We start from the raw sequence: 20,817 nt of genomic DNA on the forward strand, positions 1-20,817 counted from the left end.
TCATACGCTAGCATGTATATAACAGTCAAACCGATCTATCAGATTACTAAGCATAACAACATCCTATAACCAGGATACCGACCTAACTGATCACTAACATAGCATTATCCTATATACCAGGATACCGACCTAACCAGGTCACTAAGCATATCACCATCCTAACTACCAGGATGCAAATCAATAAGCATATCATGCAATAAACCCGGATACAAATCCGAAAAAGGCCGACATTGGTGCCTTAGACTTTGTTAATATAGTGAGAAGAATTTACCTCACAAATGTCGAAATGTAGTGCTAAGATCAAACTCTCGAATAACAGCCACAAACTCCACCACCTATATTCATCATAGGACCACTTCCATAAATTCCCAATTTACTAAAATACCCCCAACAGTCAAACGGGTCAACCCTTGGTCAAAGTCAAAGTCAACAATGAAGGTTAACAGTCCATGTTGACCCAACTCATCGAGTGCAGTTCACTGACTCGTCGAGTCCTTCCAGAACTCGAGAAACCGTGAAAACCCTAGTTTACTCGTCGAGTTTCCAGACAACTCGTCGAGTCCATGCATGTCCAAATGTCGGTAAAACCCTAACTGACTCGTCGATTTGTCTCACTGACTTGCCGATTTCATGAAGAAACCAACAACGACCAATCTTCATCGGAATCGTCAAGTTGACCACGCAACTCGTCGAGTTCCTTCAGTCAATTTCTCATTCAGACGCTTTTAAGCAACCCCAAATCTCCAATTTGTAGATCTAGATTCCTAAGGAATAGATTCCACGTAAAGTTGCAAACTTTACGTGCATGCAAGGTCTTAAAGGCTTAGAACACCAAAACCAAGTCTAGAATGAGGTTTACGGCATGGTGAGAGGTCAATACAAGGTAAAGTTGATAACTTTATGAATTTGGGACCTAGAGGAGTCCAGATCTGAAGTTACAACTTCAGATCATGGCCAATACCCGAAATAACTCCAGAACAACCTAGAAATATCCCTAAACCTAGCATTAAGAGATCTAGCTTAGAGAAAGATCAAGGTAGGTAAATGACGATATACCAATTTCCACCATGAAAAATGAAATTGAACATTAGGTTTTAAATGAATTGAAATTCCTAGATCTTTTGAGACTCATTGGACTTTTCAATGGCATTTTTAATCTCGATTATGCCCTTCAAGTTTGTGACTGGGATACCAATGATCACAAACAAGGTGTGAATAACCATGCAAATTAGCTTGGTGCTCTCGAAGTCATTTATCACCTAATCAATGTGTCGATTAACCACACATGCTCAATTGATCTATGAAAAACATCAAGCTACCCTTTGCCACCCTTACTAGTCCAAGTTAGTGTGTCGGTTAACCACACACGCTCCACTAACGACTTGACAAGGTGCAAAGTGCAATTTCATGGATTAGCATCATTTTCACATTTTTCCTAAAGTAACTAAGATTGAGAATTTTATAAAACATTTAGTTACTTTATAATTATCATTATACTTTTAATGAGAATTAATGTCCTATACTACCCATTCGGCTAACGACCCTCCACGTCAAGGAAGTGGTGGATGAGAGTGGACACCCATTAAACCACAATTTTATAAGCAGTATCCTTATACCCCCTTATAGACCGGCTTCGTGAATGAGGCCTACTAACGGTAAGATTGACTTGTCTTTTATATATATATATATATATATATATATATATATATATATATATATATATATAAAATTATTAAACTTATAATTTTATATAGTATAAGGGTGTATTTTACACTTTTAAAATAGTAGGTGGTTTAATCTATTAATAAATTATAATCTTAATTTAATTAATCTTAAACCATGTTATTATTATGGATTTATTAATCTTCTCTTTTAATAAAACAATTTAATTAATTTAATACAATCCATAAGAGTTAACTTGAACTATTCAAAAGAAAATCATTAAGGTTCAAAATATAAAAAATTCAAAATTAAAACTATTTAATTAATTTCTTTTAAGTTATGAACCCAAGAGTTGTACCTTTCGAAAACTTTTCAATATTCCATAAATGTGACTTTTCAACTTTCAAAACTTGAGAGCAAGTTTTGTAACTCTTGAAAAACCTTTGAGTTCCTAGTTTGATGACAAGATTTGTAACTCCATAAAAAACTTTTGAGTTTCAAAGCTTGATGGCAAGTTTTGTAACTCCTAAAAACATTTAGATCAAATTTTCAAACCAATAAAATAATTATAATTTTATCTTTTACAAATTTGACATAATATTGGTGCGGTGGGTATACCATGCTAGAATTTTTCACCGCACACTTGTGTTGGTTGTTGCTTCTTGTGACCGTTATTCAAAAAAAAAAAAAATTCAGCTTTTTTCTTTTTAATTTTTTTCTATAATATAAATACATATTCATACTTCAAATTTTATACCTCAAAACAAATGTTAAACACTTATATTCTTTATGTTCATAATTCGAAAATGTTTTCATCATCAATCACTTTGTCGGATACATTGGCATTGTAGGAATCACCATTTGTCGGGAACGTTATGCAAATAACACTCGTTTATCTACAAGAAAATGAAGTTGAAAGTTAGGGTTCAAAAATTAGAAAGCGTCATTTACGGAGAAATCGGGAGGTCTGGCACAGCCACAATGAGCATGACTACTTTGATGATGATGCAATCTATGCTGAGAAATTTAGACGCTAGTTCTGGATGAGGAAAAAAGAACCAGTTCTCCCTTGCTTGGGGTTTGAACTCTCACCAACTGGCGCTCACAGTCAATCATTTCCACATTGGGGCCCAACCAATCCATACCCACAATGACCTTCGACCCTCACAGAGGTATCAAAACTAAATCAATCAAATATCTCTCGCTAAACATATTCAAGACACATCTCCGATGAACTCTTGAAACACTCACTGAATGATCATTGACAATCTCTACCTCCAACAGATAACCCAAAGTCCTTGGAGCATCGCTAAACTTCTTGCTAAGTGCAAGAGAAACAAAGGATCGGGTAGCACCCGCATCAAACATAAGTTGAGCAGACATACCATTGACTAAAAATGTCTCTATACATGATAACATAAAACATAAGCATAAATAAGGAAAATAGTAAAAGATATGGTAAAGATGCATATCGGTAACCAAATCTGGAGTTAATCACGCTTCCCTGGTTGTCAACTAGAATGCCATGCTCTTCACCACGGGACTCCGCCTTACCCTGGCGGCCACCGGTAATCCTCAAGGTGGCTGGCGTGGGAGCCCCCACTACTCATCCTGTCAATCTAGGGAAATCGGCCATCTTGTAGCTTGTATGATTCTAGTGGAAACACATCAATGCTCCATGAGGGCAATCCCTACCAAAATGTCCAGTGTTACCACACCTAAAACATCCCGAACCTGTTGCTCGACAAGCCCCATCATGCGGTTTTCCACACTTTCTGCATCGGCCCCAACCCTGCTGGCCCCGAGAATGAGAATCAAAAGTCTTGTGTCGTTTCTCTTGGCCCACCGATGTCTGTACCTGCTTCGGCTTGCACTTCATCCGAAGCTCCAACTCTATCTCGCGTTCATGGGCTCTATCTATCATGTCCTCCATGGTCCTGTAGCTCGACATGCACAAAAACTCCCATATGTCATCATTAAGCATGTTGTGTTATCTCGTCTTCTTTATCTCCTCGTCTATAGCATACTGCAGAACCAAAAAATCTCTCTCCCATAATTTGGCGGTGATCTTCGCCACAGTCTCCATAGTTTGGCAAAGGTCCTAAAACTCCCCCTGCAACTATTGTACCTTAATAGATGGTGCAAACTCAACTCTGAATCACGTCACAAACTTATCTCAAGACATGGACACCACAACCTCAACTCCCAAAGAGTGTCAAACCTCCTAACACCAACTGCAGGCTCCATCCATCAGAAGGCAGGATGTGAATCCCACTTTCGACCCGTTGGGGAAAAAAATCGTTCGTTGAGCGTTCTCCAAGTCAACATCCATCATCGGCTAACAACGGGGTCCTTCTTCCCAAAGAACTATGGGGCTCCATAAGCCTTGAACTCCTAAAAAGAAAGAGTTTGTGCCCCCAACTGACCCACCGCAATCTCAACATGGAAGGAACCTAAGAGATCATCTAAAAGCTCCATAATCCCCTCATTAATAGTACCGCATCACATGAGTAACATCCATAATACCGCGAGTGATCTCCAATGTGATGATCTCGCGTATCCTCTCATCAATCGATTCGTTACCAGAGCCAGAACCAGAACCTAATCCACAACCTCCTCCCCGGGTGATCACCACCATACTAAAATACAAACATATAAATTATCGGAATATACACGAGGGATCGCTCACACTACAATCTCCTTAGGATCTCTGTGAGCATCCTGGATTCGAGTATGGATATTGTGCTTTTATTAGTAAAGGACCAATACTACCTTCCACACTTATCCGTACTTTCCTCAAGATTCATCCCAAATCCTCTAAGTCACTTAACCATGGAAACTCTCATAAACCCTATGCTAAACAACATACATGACTCGCTACAACACTTCCTAGGCTCTCTAACGAATCCTCATTTCACTTGCTTCTGCACTACAAGGAACTTGTACAAACACCATTGGTTGCCTTATGCATGGAAATTATACACAATACAATATCAAATAGATTGTTGAATAAATGAATCTATCCTAAGCCCACACCCAGATAAGGAACAAGAAATAAGGCTAAATCAGTCATTCTAGGAAAATATGATCCTAATCCTATACAAATTTTAAACATACACTTAGCAATTAAATTCGCCAATATAGATCCCAAGTAATTGTTGGAATAGTGTCTAAGGCTGCAACTATATTAGGCAAGTATTTGACCCAATTGTGCATGGTCCTTTTGGGTTGCCTTCACCATAGCAACTTGACAGGATGATTTATAATGAGAGAAGAAATATTATTAATATATTATGAGTATAATATAAGGAATAATAATATTGTTATTTGATTAATATAAGTCATAAATTAATTAGGAATTAATTTGGTGACTTAAAGAGATTAATTAAATAAAAGGGCATAAACTGTCAATTGTATGATAGTTGTACTTTGGGCTGTAATCCCTTAAGGATAAGGGGTGGACGGTTTTAGGGGCTTTGGATAGACCTAGAAATCGTCCAAGGCTTATCACTAGGGGGATTGGATTGCTTAGGGCCTAAGTTATCCAATTAGGGTTTACGGGTGAAACCCTAGGAGCCTCACTAGTATAAATAGACCCTTAAGGTCAAGGAAATCGACACTCTTGCCTTTGGAAGAACCCTAGCCGACTTCCTCCTCTCTCCTCTCTCTCTCTAATCATCCTCTTGCTAAGTTGGTGTTTATAAGCCATTAGAGGAGTGACAATTATGACTCTAAGCTCCAAGGAAAAGAAGATTCAAGCAAGCAACTTAAGGTAATCTTCTAGATCTGTTTTTCTTATGTTATTACCTAGATCTATTGTTTAAAAAGTCTTGGATACAATGCATTTTCAATTAGAGAAACCTAGATCCAAGAATTAGGGTTTGTATGTGCACATAGGAATGTTCTTATGGCTCAAACCCATCAGTGGTATCAGAGCCTCGATTGGTTTCTATTGAGTTGATGCATTGGTTGCTTGATCGTTGATTGCAAAATTTGATTTTTTTCTTCTGCCTGATGAACTCGGCGGGTTCCATAGTGGACTCGGCGAGTAGGCTCAACTCGGCGAGTCCATTGTGGTACTCAGCGAGTTCGAGCGTCAGAAAGAGCTAGTTTCGGGATTTCTTGCTGTTTATCTTATGGAAACTTGTCTTTATCTTAATGGGTCAATATAAATCCGATTTTAATATATATATATATATATATATATATATATATATATATATATATATATATATTTGAGTATATTCTTGACCTAATTAAAGATATTTATCAATTAATTAAATAATAATTTCCTTATGTGTTAATTGATTGATTATTTTAATTAAATTGGTAAATTGTTTTGCAAGAAACATTTAAATAAATCAAATAAAGATAATTATGAGATTAAATGGTTAATTTGAATTATTTTTTATTTGATCCCTTATGTTTTGAAAAGTTTAAAACTTGCCCTCAAGTTTTTAAATTTATGTTTTGTGATTAAAAGTTTAATTTAGACAATTTAAATTTCAAACCCTAGAATTTTACAAGTTTAAAATTCAACCCTATACTAATATAATATTACAAGATTAGTATATATATATATATATATATATATATATATATATATATATATATATAATTAAAATGCTAGTCTTACCGTTAGTGGCCTCATTCACGAAGCCCGTCTATAAGGTGGGTATAAGGTTGCGGCCTATAAAATGGCGCTTAATGGGTGTACACTCACACCTACCGCTTGCTTGATTGGTGGAGGGTCGTTAGCCGAACGGGTAGGATAGGGCAACCTCATCTCCTCATTAAAAGTATAATATGAAATACAAAGTAACTACATGTTTTTCAAAATTCCCAATCCTAGTTACTTTAGGAAAAGTGAATTGATGCAATCCCATGAAATTACACTTTGCACCCTTGCTAAGAAGTTAGTGGAGCGTGTGTGGTTTACCGGCACACTAATTGGTTCTAAGCAAAGGTGGCAAAGGGTGATTCATTGTTTATCATAGTTCGATAGAGCATGTATGGTTTACCGGCACATCGAATAGGTGATTGTTACAATGAAGGAACCATGTAGATTTGCATGGTTATTCACACCCACTTTGTGATCCTCGGTATCCCAGTCACAAACGAGAGGGGCATATCGAGATTTAAACATGCCATTGAAAAGTTCAATGAATCTCATCCAAACCTAGGAATTCTCAATACATTTAGAACTTAAAGTTATGTTTTCATGGTGGAGAATTAGTGAATCGTCATTCACTTACCTTCAAATTATTTGCATGTTGGACTACGGTATCCCTTTTCTAATATGTAAATATTGTTGTTGGATCCTAGCCCTAATTTTTCTTATTGGGTGATAATTAGGGATTCAAATTCTAATCTATCTTTGTCCTTTCTATTTGTAGATGTCGAACGCGAACAACACTGCTGCTAGTTCATTCACATTGATGAGCCTTTGCCAAAAGGTGAATTTCTATGGAACGAACTTTAGCGAGTGGATAAGATACATTCACACGATTACTCGCTACGAGGACAAGGAGTATGTCCTTGACGAAAAGCTCGAGAAGATCCATCCAGAAATCGCTACTCCGGCTGAAATGACTGCTTTTGAGACTCATGAACGTGATGCGACGAAGGTTCATTGCATCATGATAGCCACAATGAACGCCGAATTCCAAAATTCCTACGAGGACATGTATCCGTATGAAATGCACCAAGACTTATTGGAGAGATACCATCAAAACGCGAGACAGGAACGTTACAAGATCTTCACTAACATGATCTCCGCTAAAATGGGTCATGGAGAATCTCTAACCGTGCACCTGCAAAAGATGCAAAGGTATGTTCATCGCCTTCGCAAGTTGAATGTCGACTTTGGGGAAGATTTGGCTATCGACATGGTGCTTCACTCCTTTCCTCCGTGTTACAATCAATTTAGGATGACCTACCACATGAACAAGGAGGAGGTCACCCTAAGTAAGCTCCAAGGTATCCTAAGGGTTGATGAGAGCAATCTCAAGGACAAGTCTGTTGCACCAACTCCCAATCCACCAGCTGCTCCTTTTCTGGAAATTGGGCAAGGTAGGGGTAAGAAGAGGAAAGCTCCGTCTAAGAGCTACCGCAAGGGAAAGTCCCGAGATGGTTCCTCTTCTAGTGGGACCAAAGTTGATCCTGCTAATCCCAACCCTAACCCAAAGGAGGCAGAGTGCCACCATTGTCACAAAATAGGGCATTGGAAGAGAAGCTGCCCAGAATACCTACAAGCCATTAGGGAAGGAAAGATCAAGTCGTCTTTCGCAGGTATATACACAATTAAATCTAATGATTCATCTCATGCTATTTCTTGGGTCCTAGATACCGGGTGTGGTTACCACATTTGTTCTGAATTGCAGGGACTAAGAAGAAATAGGGATGTGGAGCATGGAAGAATAAATCTAATCATGGGGAACAGAAGATCGTTGCCTGTGACCAAGATTGGAGTGTATTCTTTAGTGCTTAGTAATGGTTTATGTTTAGACTTGAATAATTGTTGCTACTCACCAGAAATGGCAAGAAACATCATTTCATTTCATGGTTTGTTTAGACAAGGATTTAGATTTTCTTTTAATAATGAGAATGGTTCAATTTATGCTTATCTAAATGGTGTCTTATATTTTGAAGCAATGCCATGTAATCGAATTTATGAAACTGTTATGATTGTAGATAACCTAGGAAATGATGTTTTGTGCATGGATTCTTCCAATAGTATGGATAGATCATCCTTGTGGCATTGTCGTCTTGGACATGTCAACAAGAAGCGCATAGCCCAACTCCAAAAGGATGGAGTGTTGGAGTCATTCGACCTTAGGGAAGATGACACATGCGAGTCTTGTTTACTTGGAAAGATGACCAAGTCACCCTTCACTAGCACATGTGAAAGGGGTGAGGGTTTATTGGAACTCATACATACCGATGTATGTGGACCCTTTAGATCAACCACGAAGGATGGGAACCGCTTCTATGTGACTTTTACCGATGACTATAGTAGATATGGGTATATCTACTTAATCAAGCAGAAGTCAGAAACGTTTGAAAAGTTCAAAGAGTTCAAGAATGAAGTGGAGAATCAATTGGGCAGGAAAATCAAGATGCTTCGATCAGATCGAGGAGGAGAGTACCTAAGTCTTGAATTCCACGACTATCTCAAAGAGTGTGGAATAGTTTCACAATTGACGCCGCCTAGGCCACCACAGTTGAATGGTGCGGAAGAAAGGCGTAATCGAACCTTGTTAGACATGGTCCGCTCTATGATGAGTCGTGCTTCACTACCTATCTCGTTCTGGGGATATGCCTTAGAGACTGCCGTCCATATCCTTAACCGAGTCCCTACTAAGAAGGTTGCCAAAACACCTCACGAGATGTGGATAGGGAAAGCTCCCTCGTTAGCACATATCAAGGTTTGGGGTTGTGAGGCTTTCGTAAGACGAGATACTCACGACAAGCTCGAACCTCGTAGTGAGCGATGTATTTTCATCGGCTACCCGCAGAAATCCTTTGGATATCTCTTCTATAGACCGAAGGACAATGTTGTCTTCGTTGCGAGGAGAGGAGTTTTCCGAGAGCGAGAACTCATAAGCCAAGGAGTCAGTGGGAGGCAAATCGAACTTGAAGAGATTCAAAAATCGAATGATGAAGGAACCTCTACCGCTAGCACTCAACCCGAGGAGGAAACTCCGGTTGAACCGATTGACGAGTCTTTACCTCTTAGACGTCCCGAAAGAGTTAGAGTTCAACCCCAGTTTTATGGTTTTCATATTACTACCTAAGGGGACACGTATATTAGTGATGGTACACTAATAAATTTAGATGAACCTAATAGCTATAAGGAAGCCATGGCAGGCCCGGAGTCTACAAAATGGAAGGAGGAAATGGACAGCGAGATCCAATCCATGTATGACAACCAAGTTTGGAATTTGGTTGATAACGTGCCCGGACGTAAGACCGTTGGGTGCAAATGGATCTTCAAGAAGAAGATCGACGTGGATGGAAACGTACACACATATAAGGCGCGATTGGTTGCGAAGGGCTTTACTCAAACTCCCGGAGTTGACTATGATGAAACCTTCTCACCAGTTGCGAAAATAAAGTCTATTAGAGTGATGCTAGCAATTGCCGCATTTCATGATTATGAGATTTGGCTAATGGATGTCAAGACTGCTTTCCTTAATGGGAAGTTGGGTGAGGATGTTTACATGGCTCAGCCAGAGGGTTTTGTTGATCCGAAGCATCCAAATAGAGTATGTAAGCTTGAGAAGTCCATTTATGGACTTAAGCAAGCGTCTCGCATATGGAATCTTTGCTTCGATGAGAAAGTCAAAGAGTTTGGATTTGTACGAAGCGAAGATGAATCATGTGTATATGTCAAAGCCAGTGGGAGTATAGTAAGCTTCCTCGTTCTGTATGTCGACGACATACTACTCATAGGAAACGATGTCCCGACACTGCAGGAGGTTAAGTCCTGGCTCGGGAAGTGCTTCGCTATGAAGGATCTCGGAGAGGCTTCCTATATTCTGGGAATAAGGATAGTGAGAGAACGAAGTAAGAGACTAATAGGACTTAGTCAGAACACTTACTTAGATAAAGTACTGAAACGTTTTAGTATGGAAAACTCGAAGAAAGGAGAATTACCGATATAAAGTAATGCCAAGTTGAGTAAGACTCAAAGTCCGAGTACCGAAGCTGAAATAGCAGAAATGAGCCGAGTCCCATACGCTTCCGCAGTTGGATCAATCATGTATGCTATGACTTGTACTCCCCCTGATGTAGCCTTTGCTTTGAGCATGGTTAGTAAATAACAAGGGAACCCTGGCAGAGCCCATTGGATTGCGGTCAAGAATATCCTTAAGTACCTTCGGAGGACCAAGGAATGGTTTTTAGTCCTCGAAGGGAGTGATGACTTGAAGGTGCGAGGATATAGTGACGCCAGTTTTCAGACCGACAGGGACAACTACCGTTCGTAGTCTGGCTGGGTCTTTACCCTGAATAGAGGAGCAGTAACTTGGAAAAGTTCCAAGCAGGAAACCGTAGTTGATTCAACGTGCAAATCAGAGTACATTGCAGCGAGCGAAGCGTCGAAGGAGGCAATATGGTTGAAGAACTTCATCGGTGATCTTGGAGTTGTACCTGCCATAAAGGAGCCTATGGAAATTTTCTGTGACAATGAAGGAACGGTTGCCTTAACCAAGGAACCAAGGGATCATGGTAGATCTCGACATCGACAGAAAATATCACTTTATTAGACATCGAGTAGAAGAAGGACAACTCGTGGTTAAGAGGATATCATCAGAAGATAACCCAGCAGATCCACTTACGAAGGGACTGAGCAGGGTTAAGCACTTGCAGCATGCTAGGAGTATTGGGCTGAAGGATGATATTAGTTTAGATTAAATATTATTAGAAACGTGTAATAGATAAATGTAATTAACATTTGATGATTAAATAAAGGAGTATTATTTATGAGTAATGTTACTGTCTTATGTTAATTGTTTAGCTATTGTTTCACTTTGCATGTTTTGACTTCCAGAATAATTGAGTTTATTAAGAATAATCGAATTATTCAAATTGTCCACAATCGTTCATATGTTGGAAGTAGGTATGAATGAAGATTGTCATGAATTGGTGTGTAGATTGTCTAAATGGTATTAGACATAGCAAAAGTTTGCTGCAACGTTCATGAGTGCTTATGAACTAGTTTTGAGCATTGGAACAAACCCACGATTGCTGGAATCACCTTATGGAATGTGATAAAAAAAAGTGATCGCAAGACGATAATATCATATGGTCTTAAAACCTAGATATATGGTTTGTTATTTGTTAATTGGTTGTACATTGATAATGCGAAACCGCATCAGTAACTTGATGTTATAAAACGCATTGTTGTGTATAGTTGATTAATGAATAAGTAAATGCATATAAGTCGAAGTTTATCTGTTACTTTTATCCTAAGAGGGTAAAAGCGATATCTCGGCCGCTCGATGATTTGATTTGACTTATGTACCGGGCACGGTCAGAACTGAATTGATGTGTTCGATTAAGTTCTATGTCGAATAAATCTGAGATCGAGAAACCAACGGTTGGACAATAGATTCCATAGAATTGTCCGCATGATATTTAAACAGAGGACTGTACGATCCTTTATCTAAAGGACAGGACTAATAAGATCAGAGTTTGACAACGTATTTGAGACGGATTATACTTGTGTATATAGTTACTAGACTTATCCAAGTGTGAGACTGTTGGAATAGTATCTAAGGCGGCAACTATATTAGGCAAGTATTTGACCCGATTGTGCATGGTCCTTTTGGGTTACCTTCACCATAGCAACTTGACAGGATGATTTATAATGAGAGAAGAAATATTATTAATATATTATGAGTATAATATAAGGAATAATATTGTTATTTAATTAATATAAGTCATAAATTAATTAGGAATTAATTTGGTGACTTAAAGAGATTAATTAAATAAAAGGGTATAAACTGTCAATTGTATGATAGTTGTACTTTGGGCTGTAATCCCTTAAGGATAAGGGGTGGACAATTTTAAGGGCTTTGGATAGACCTAGAAATCGTCCAAGGCTTATCACTAGGGAGATTGGATTGCTTAGGGCATAAGTTATCCATTTAGGGTTTAAGGGTGAAACCCTAGGAGCCTCACTAGTATAAATAGACCCTTGAGGTCAAGGAAATCGGCACTCTTGCCTTTGGAAGAACCCTGGCCGACTTCCTCCTCTCTCCTCTCTCTCTAATCATCCTCTTGCTAAGTTGGTGTTTGTAAGCCATTATAGGAGTGACAATTGTGACTCTAAGCTCCAAGGAAAAGAAGATTCAAGCAAGCAACTTAAGGTAATCTTCAAGATCTGTTTTTCTTATGTTATTACCTAGATCTACTGTTTAAAAAGTCTTGGATACAATGCATGTTCAATTAGAGAAACCTAGATCCAAGCATTAGGGTTTGTATGTGCACATAGGAATGTTCTTATGGCTCAAACCCATCAGTGGTATCAGAGCCTTGATTGGTTTCTATTGAATTGATGCATTGGTTGCTTGATTGTTGATTGCAAAATTTGATTTTTGTCTTCTGCCTAATGAACTCGGCTAGTTCCATAGTGGACTCGGCGAGTAGGCTCAACTCGGCGAGTCCATTGTGGTACTCGGCGAGTTCGAGCGTCAGAAAGAGCTAGTTTCTTTTGGGGGATGCGGTGCAGTCAAGCCGAACCCTTTCTTTTGGAACTGGAAGTACTTGAAAATGTTTAAACCATAAAACCGAAAGTACAAAGATTAGTGTGTTCCCCAAAATACCACATACCATACATATCAGTAGGCCCCAGCCTACATGAATGCTATGATCCAACTATAGTCTTACAATCACTCCCAGATTTCAGCCCAACCATGACCTTTTTGTCGTGACCTTTTTGCCATGATCCAACCATGGTCTTCTATGAAAGTCACAAACACAAACAAGAGTTGTGATCCAACCACAGTCTTTCATACAAGTGTTTTGATCAAATCACAGTCTTTAATACATATGTTGTTATCCAACCACAGTCTTTCATACAAGAATCACATAGATTATCTAGCAGTCTACATAGTATAGTGAGAAGACTCACTTGTCTCACGAAATTTGCTAAAACACCGCTCAATGTCATGCAGACGGTGTTACAACACACCTATCAAATCAAATAAAGTCAACCTTAGTCTATACTTTAGAACTAGCAAGTTGGCAAACAATCAACTTAGGTGAATGGTCAAGTTCAACTGTCCAAGTCAACCTCAGAGGATCGCCACATCGTAACCTTCTACTGGTCATAGGGGTATTCGGTTGGATGGATCGTTTTGATCTGATTTGATCAAGTAAATCCAAATAAATTTCGGTTTTCAAAACATGGATCTGAATAGTCCAAACTAAATTCAAATCCGATCCGATCCAACCAAATTACAAATTGGTTGGATTGGTTTTATAATTAGTTTTTTAAGAGGCAAAACATTTTTAAAAAGATATAACTTAAATATTAACCAACTCTATAAAAGTAGCTAAAAACATTTTAGTTATGAATTATAAAACAACTATTAAGAAAATTCGATTGGAGTTTAATATTTCATTGACAAAAACTTTTGAAAATAAGTACATATTAATGTATTAGATTGGATGAAAGTTTCTAATAATTAAAAAAATAATTTAGTAAATTTATAAATGATTAATGACATATATTAAAAATAAATAATACATTGTTATTCGTTTTTTGGATTATTCGGTTCATATTCGATAAACCAAAACCAATCCTAAATCCAAAATAATTATTCGGTGCAGCCTAAAATCAATCCAAAATCAGAATAATCAAACCAAATAGTCCAATGCAAATTATCCGATTGGACAATTCGGTTTTAACAAAATAATGGACAACCCTAACTGGCCACATCTTGGTAGATAAGACAAAATAGTCGACTTGCCTTCCAGTCGTGACGGCCAGATGTTACGTTGTGCCGGCCAGATGTCACGTCGTGGCAACTGAGTCTCAACATCTTAATGGATAAGTTCTCTTCCATCAATTTCATGAGCTCCAAAGCTCAAATTTGATTCTTCCCAAGGTCTTAGTGGATAAAGTTTCCAACTTTATTCATTAATACATGATAATAAGCCAAGATCTCTAAACCTAGGTCCTTAGTATCAACTTAAGGCATAAAGTGAACTTAATATAGATACCGAATCAGACATGTTTGTAGATGATTTGTGTGAGGATTATGATGATGTTACAAGCGATGATGATAAGGTGTCATCTATTATTCTACTATGTTTCAATTATGTTTTTTTATTTAAGTCTTTAATTTAGTGTGTGTGTGTATATATATATATATATATATATATATATATGTGTGTGTGTGTGTGTGTGTGTGTGTGTTTATGAAGTAGTTTTCTTTTATTATTTATATATAATTACGTTTTATTAAATTAACAAAAAGAAAAAGAAAAAAAAGAAAAATATGGTGGGTGTGGTACCATTTCGTATTAGTTTGGTGGGGTGAAGGGAAGATAGGGGAAATTAGGGTGAGCAACCGAACAAAGTACATGTTTTCGGAATCGGAACCGCCTTTGAACTGTCGGTCTCGGTTCCTGTTCCTAAATTTTTGGAACCGCCTTAAGAGGTTCTGGTTTTTATTTTTTCAGAACCGCTATCCGATGGGTACCCACTAGAACCAGTTTATATATATATATATATATATATATATATATATATATATATATATATATATATATATATATATAGAGAGAGAGAGAGAGAGAGAGAGAGAGAGCTAGGTTCAGATGTTTAAACTAATTATTGTGTTATTGTATGCATGAATATGAGTCAATCAAAATTAAATAAAAAATTAAATAATTAAATAAATAAATAAGAGTAATAAAGTAATTTTATAAATAACTTCCACCAATACTTCCTATAATTATGCTAGTTATTTTGACTTTGACCTAATTTCTTCTCATTCTTATATACACGGTCGTTCACTATCAAAAACCCTATTCCACCGTAAAAAGACTTCCATCGATGTACACCACCTCGATTTACAACAACGCCTCACACTTCCATAGATCACCATCAATAACTGAAATCGGTTTCTGAATCTGAATGTACCCATCCCTCTTCAACCGCTCATTAGATCGAGCTAAGGGATTTGTCCATCGATGCATGGGGACAATCGACAGGATCTTCGTCTACAAATAAGAAGAAGAAGCTCGCGAGGTAAGGTGGCATCAATCTTCGATGATCTGCCCTAAGCCTTCTTGATCTCATCTCTAGCAACCACAGATAAAGGAAGGTGAAGTAGTTGCGGTCGATGGAAGTTCCGGCGGTGGCTGGAGATTATGAACGAGGGTAAGAATCGATCTTTGGCGAGCCCCTCCTAACTACATTGTTCGTCATCGACGGTCCAATCAAGGGGAAGAAGAATGGATCGAAGGCAGATCGGATGGGGTTGCACGTGTTTGGACTACACATAAAAATTTGATAGCTGAGACCCAAGAACTTGAGGGATATGCTTCTCTACTTTCGCATTACAAGGGCAGCAGGTATCTTTCCATTTTTGCCCTTTGTATAAAAAATATAAGATTTAAAAGATAGTATCATTAAATTTTTTCTAATAAATCATATATTGATTTTGTTTTTGTTAGGAAGCGAGTTGGAGGGTTGAAATTGGAGGATTACCTGGTCTAGAAGCTTTGCAAGTTCCAGGTACCATCAATATGAGGGCCACACCGCATGAAAATATTTTTTTATTGTTAGTTGAGCATTCTATGATATTCAATTGGGTAATTAGGGTTATTAATTATTGGGGGATTCAAATTTGTCTTTGTCTGTTCGAGTAGCTTACCATTTTCTTCGTCTCATTAACTGCAATAATACTCTTTGGATTCATCTTTGAGATATATATATATATATATATATATATATATATATATATATATATATATATCATTCTTTTAACAACATCTTTGAGATTTGTTTACAAATGCAATAATCTTGGAACAACTATTCTTTAAAAGATTTGGGAAAAAAGTTTTGTAATTCAAATGTGATGATCAGGTACCAAAGATGGACATACAATTGTTGTCCGTGAGGATGACAATGGTGTTGCATATGCATGGAATAGGCAGAATCAAACATGGGATAAGGTGTTATTCTGAATGATGTTTAATGCACTAAATGATTTGGATTCTAATCATCAATCAGGTGTGAGTTCTCATTAATTAGAATTTTCTTTTTCCTATTTCAGATAGGGAAGTAATTGATGGGCCTGATGATGGCAATGGCATGAAGCGCCCAGTTCTTGATGGAGTACAATATGATTATGGTCAGCCTTTTGACTTTTGACTTTTTTTTTGTATTCTTTTGTACTGATACCACAAAAACTTGTGAATACGTGTTTGATGTGGATATTGGAGATGGTGAACCTATTCACAAATTGCCATATTCTGTTGATGCACATAATTCCGATTCTGTTGGAATGGAGTCATGAATTCCAATTCTGTTGGAATCTAAACTACAATCTGGTTTTGTTTTGACAGAAGTTGATGCTTGAAGAACGGACCGCAAATTTGAAAGTGATTCTAAGCATTCTCAGAGAATATTATTCTTACATGATTTTATTCATGGCAGTTATTGTCGTTAAATGTCTAATTTCATGGATGGTCAAGGATAGAGTTATTCTTTTGATAGAATAATCTACAATAGAATGATATGAGTATATGTAATAATATATTCTGCTAGAATATTCAGGTCGAGTAATATACATATTTTTTATTTGTTATTAGTGAATATTTCATTGTTATAGACTATTATATAAAGTTTTTACTTTTTTAAGAATGTAATGAAAAATTTGAAGTTGTATCCAAAAATGTGTTATTAGTCGGTGTTGGCATTCTCATAGAATATCATTCTAATAGAAATATTTATCCTGAAATTCGTAGAAAATATGATTCTAACAGAATAAAATCGGGTTTAATTAAAAAAATTACGTTATAATTAAAATTAAAGTAATTCAGAAAATTAGAATTTTAAAATCAAGAGAGTTAATTATCCCAAAAAATATGGAATTTTCCTTTTTTAAATTTATCTCAATTGTCTAAAATACCCGTAGAATGAAATTATATGGTATTTTTCAATTATCTTTAATTTAATAATATATATTAATCAATTTCTTAAATTAAGTAAAACGATTGGCCCACATCTATGCATACAATAACACAATAATTAGTTTAAATAGAATAAACTAAGCCTACATATATATATATATATATATATATATATATATATATATATATATATATATATATATAATTTATGCCATTGGAACCGCAATCGGTTCCAGAGGTTTCAGTTCCAAAATATTAAGAAACGATACCACCAGTTCGTTTTCCAATTCCAATATCTTAGGAACCACCGGTTCCAATTCCGTTAAATTTATGGGGGTAACAATATATGTTCACCTCTAGGAAAGTGATGTGGTGCTATTGGCCCAAAAATATGATAGGTTGTGTACACACCCATCTAAAAGATAATCTTCTCTTCTAATAAAAGAATCCTTAAGATGCCACATGTCAATTTTCTACATTCATATTTTGCCATATGGCACATTTCTAAAGCCTCGCCAAATAATTTCCCGCCCATTCCTATATAATTATAAAAAATTAATTTAAGTAATTATTTGTTAGTCTAATTCATATTTCAAATCTAAAGAAACCCAAAATGTTAGCCTAAATTTTTGTCAAGTATCCTTAGATTCTAGGGTTTTATTTGTTATGATTTCACCTTCATCTATATCTCGGCCGCTCCCATGACTCCTTCCCTTATTTCTCATGATGCTTCAAGCTCTTTCATTGATTTAATTGCTTTATTTAAATTTTATTAATCGAGAATTTTGGGTAGATGAAGGTTTTTGTTGTAGATAGAACCACCATATTCAGAGCTAGAGCTATTTTATTGTCAATACAAGTATGATGATCAACGTAGTTTTCCCTATCATGTATTACTCATGGTGCTTATGTTTCTTGTGTTGATTTTGCTATGTAGACTGTAAATAATCGAGATCTTTGAGCTATGAACGACTAAAACCTTAACCTATGAAACCAATACTGACATCTAACAATCCCATTCAAAGTCGGTACTTTATAGAACCCCATATAAGCATTATATTATACATCTAGATTAGATCTCTATTTTATGTGTTTTCTTTTTTACATTTTATGTTTCTTGCTATGCTGCTTTCATTGACATGGTGGATCTGTTTTGATCAAATTTGGTTTTCTATGTTTGTTATTTGTTGAATCAATATAAATTATGCCAATTAAGGTTCTATCTGCTTAACTGTAATCGCATCTCTTTTTTTCATCTACATATACTCTTTGTCATGTGTTTTCTCTCAATCTGTTAGAGATTCAATTGTTGGTGGTATTTGGCATTGCTGCTTGACAGCAAGTAACTCGATGAATCTGGTGTACATAATTCAAGGGTTATTTTGTATCTATTTTGATCAAAATTTGGTTTTCTATGTTTGTTATTTGTTGAATCGGTTTAACTTACGCCAATTAGGGTTCTATCTGCTTAAATGTAAGCAGTTTTCCTAATCACAATTTAGTCTTATCTCTCTTTTTCTTCTTTTTTTCATCTACTTATACTCTTTGTTGTGTGTTTTCTCTTAATTTGTTAGAGATTCAATTGTTGGTGGTGTTTTGCATTGCTGCTTGACAACAAGTAACTTGAGGAATCTGGTATACATAATATCAATGGTTATGTTACTTTGTTGACTAATAATTTGTTAATTCTCATAATTTCCAATTTAAATCAAGACCGGATCTCAAATCACTTAACATTTTCTTTTGATTCTACTTGTGACGTGTGAGGAAAGCTACGTCTTTGTGATCTAAGAAAGGCATGTCTTTACAAAATGTAACACCCATAAAATTCATACCAAATTTAAACTTTCAAAATTATGTAAAATACCAATAGTTATTACAAAAGGTTTCCAAAATAGTTTCATATCAGAGTTCCCAGAAATCATAATCATAAATTGAGGGAAGTGTACGATCACGCCTTCGCCTTCCTGCGGTCATCCGCCGAACCTGAAACAATAATCGATAAATGTAAGCTCGAAAGCTTAGTGAGCTACCCCCAAAATACCAAACTCATATAACCATAACATATCATACAACAAACATAGAACAACCATGCATCTAGAGTCTATAGAGTGACTCGTCCGCCCGCACCGGGCCTACAGTCCACCTGGTCCACTCTCTGAGTCTTCAGTATGACTGGACCGCCCACACCAGGCCTTCAGTCTATCTGGCCCACTCTCCAAGCCTCGGCACGTCTAGACCGCCCTTGCGGGGCCTTCAGCCTATCCGGACCACTCGCCGGGCCTTTGGCCTGACTATGTACCCTTCTGGATCTACATTCTACCCAATCTGCCCTGGGTATTTTGGCCTACAGCATGAAACAGGACCCGCCTCAACCCAACCCCTATACCAATCAATCATGTGCACATAACAGATAATCATATAACAGTCCATATATAAACAAACCGATCTAACAGACCATATAGCATAACAACATCCTAACCAGGATACCGACCTAAACCAGGTCACTCAACACAATACCGCTCTAACTACCAGGACGCAGATCTAAAAGATCAATAAACATAGCAAGAAAATACTACTACACAATCCGAGAAAGGGTTGGCCTTGGTTCCTTAGACCCTGTCGATATAGTGAGGATAACTCACCTCGAAATGCCGATCTGAAGAGATGAGATCAAAACTCCCGACCACCACCACGAACACCACCGCCTAAAACTTCATTGAAACCATAACCATCCGAGCCCAAGTTACCAAAATACCCTTTGAAGTCAAACTAGTCAACTCTCGGTCAAATTCACAGTCCTGGTTAAATTCAACCTTCTTGGTTGACCCTACTCGCCGAGTTCATGAACTCAGAAACCCCACAATTTGCGACTCGACTCATCGAGTCACCTTATGACTCGTCGAGCCCTTCAATCCGAGTCCTAGCCTGTCCAACTCACTGAGTCCACTCAACTCTCTGATCCACATTATAACCAGATGGGTTAGGGTTTGCGACCCAACTCGTCGAGTCCAATAACAGACTCGCCGAGTCTACTTAAGTCATCCATATTCAGACGATTTCAGACCATCTCACTGCTTCCAAATCGTAGATCTGGACTCCTAGGGCTAGTTTCACACGTAAAGTTTCCAACTTTACGTGCATGCAAGGCAATATAGGTTCAACACAAGCTAGAAAGAAGGTTCAAGACAAGAATGCTCTAAAATGAGCAAAAAGGCTGATACTTTATGCCTCCATGCACCAAGATAAGCCTAGATCTGAAGTTGCAACCCCAGATCTAGTCCCAAAACCCGAAATGGATTCCAATCATGCTAAAAAGCCCCAAATCATCATCCATGAAAAGATCTAGAAGGGTAAAGCTCAAAGGAACGACTTGTTACCTTAGAAATGTGCCCAAGATGAAGTAGATTCTGGATCTACACGAGTTCCTTGATGCTAGCCTCTTGATCTACAAGTTTCCATCACTAGAATCACCTTCCAAAGCTCAAAAACACTCACCAA

Source organism: Lactuca serriola, chromosome 2 (genome assembly GCF_051521515.1).
Source record: "Lactuca serriola cultivar US96UC23 chromosome 2, Lser_US96UC23_V15, whole genome shotgun sequence".
In the NCBI taxonomy this organism is placed as follows: domain Eukaryota; kingdom Viridiplantae; phylum Streptophyta; class Magnoliopsida; order Asterales; family Asteraceae; genus Lactuca; species Lactuca serriola.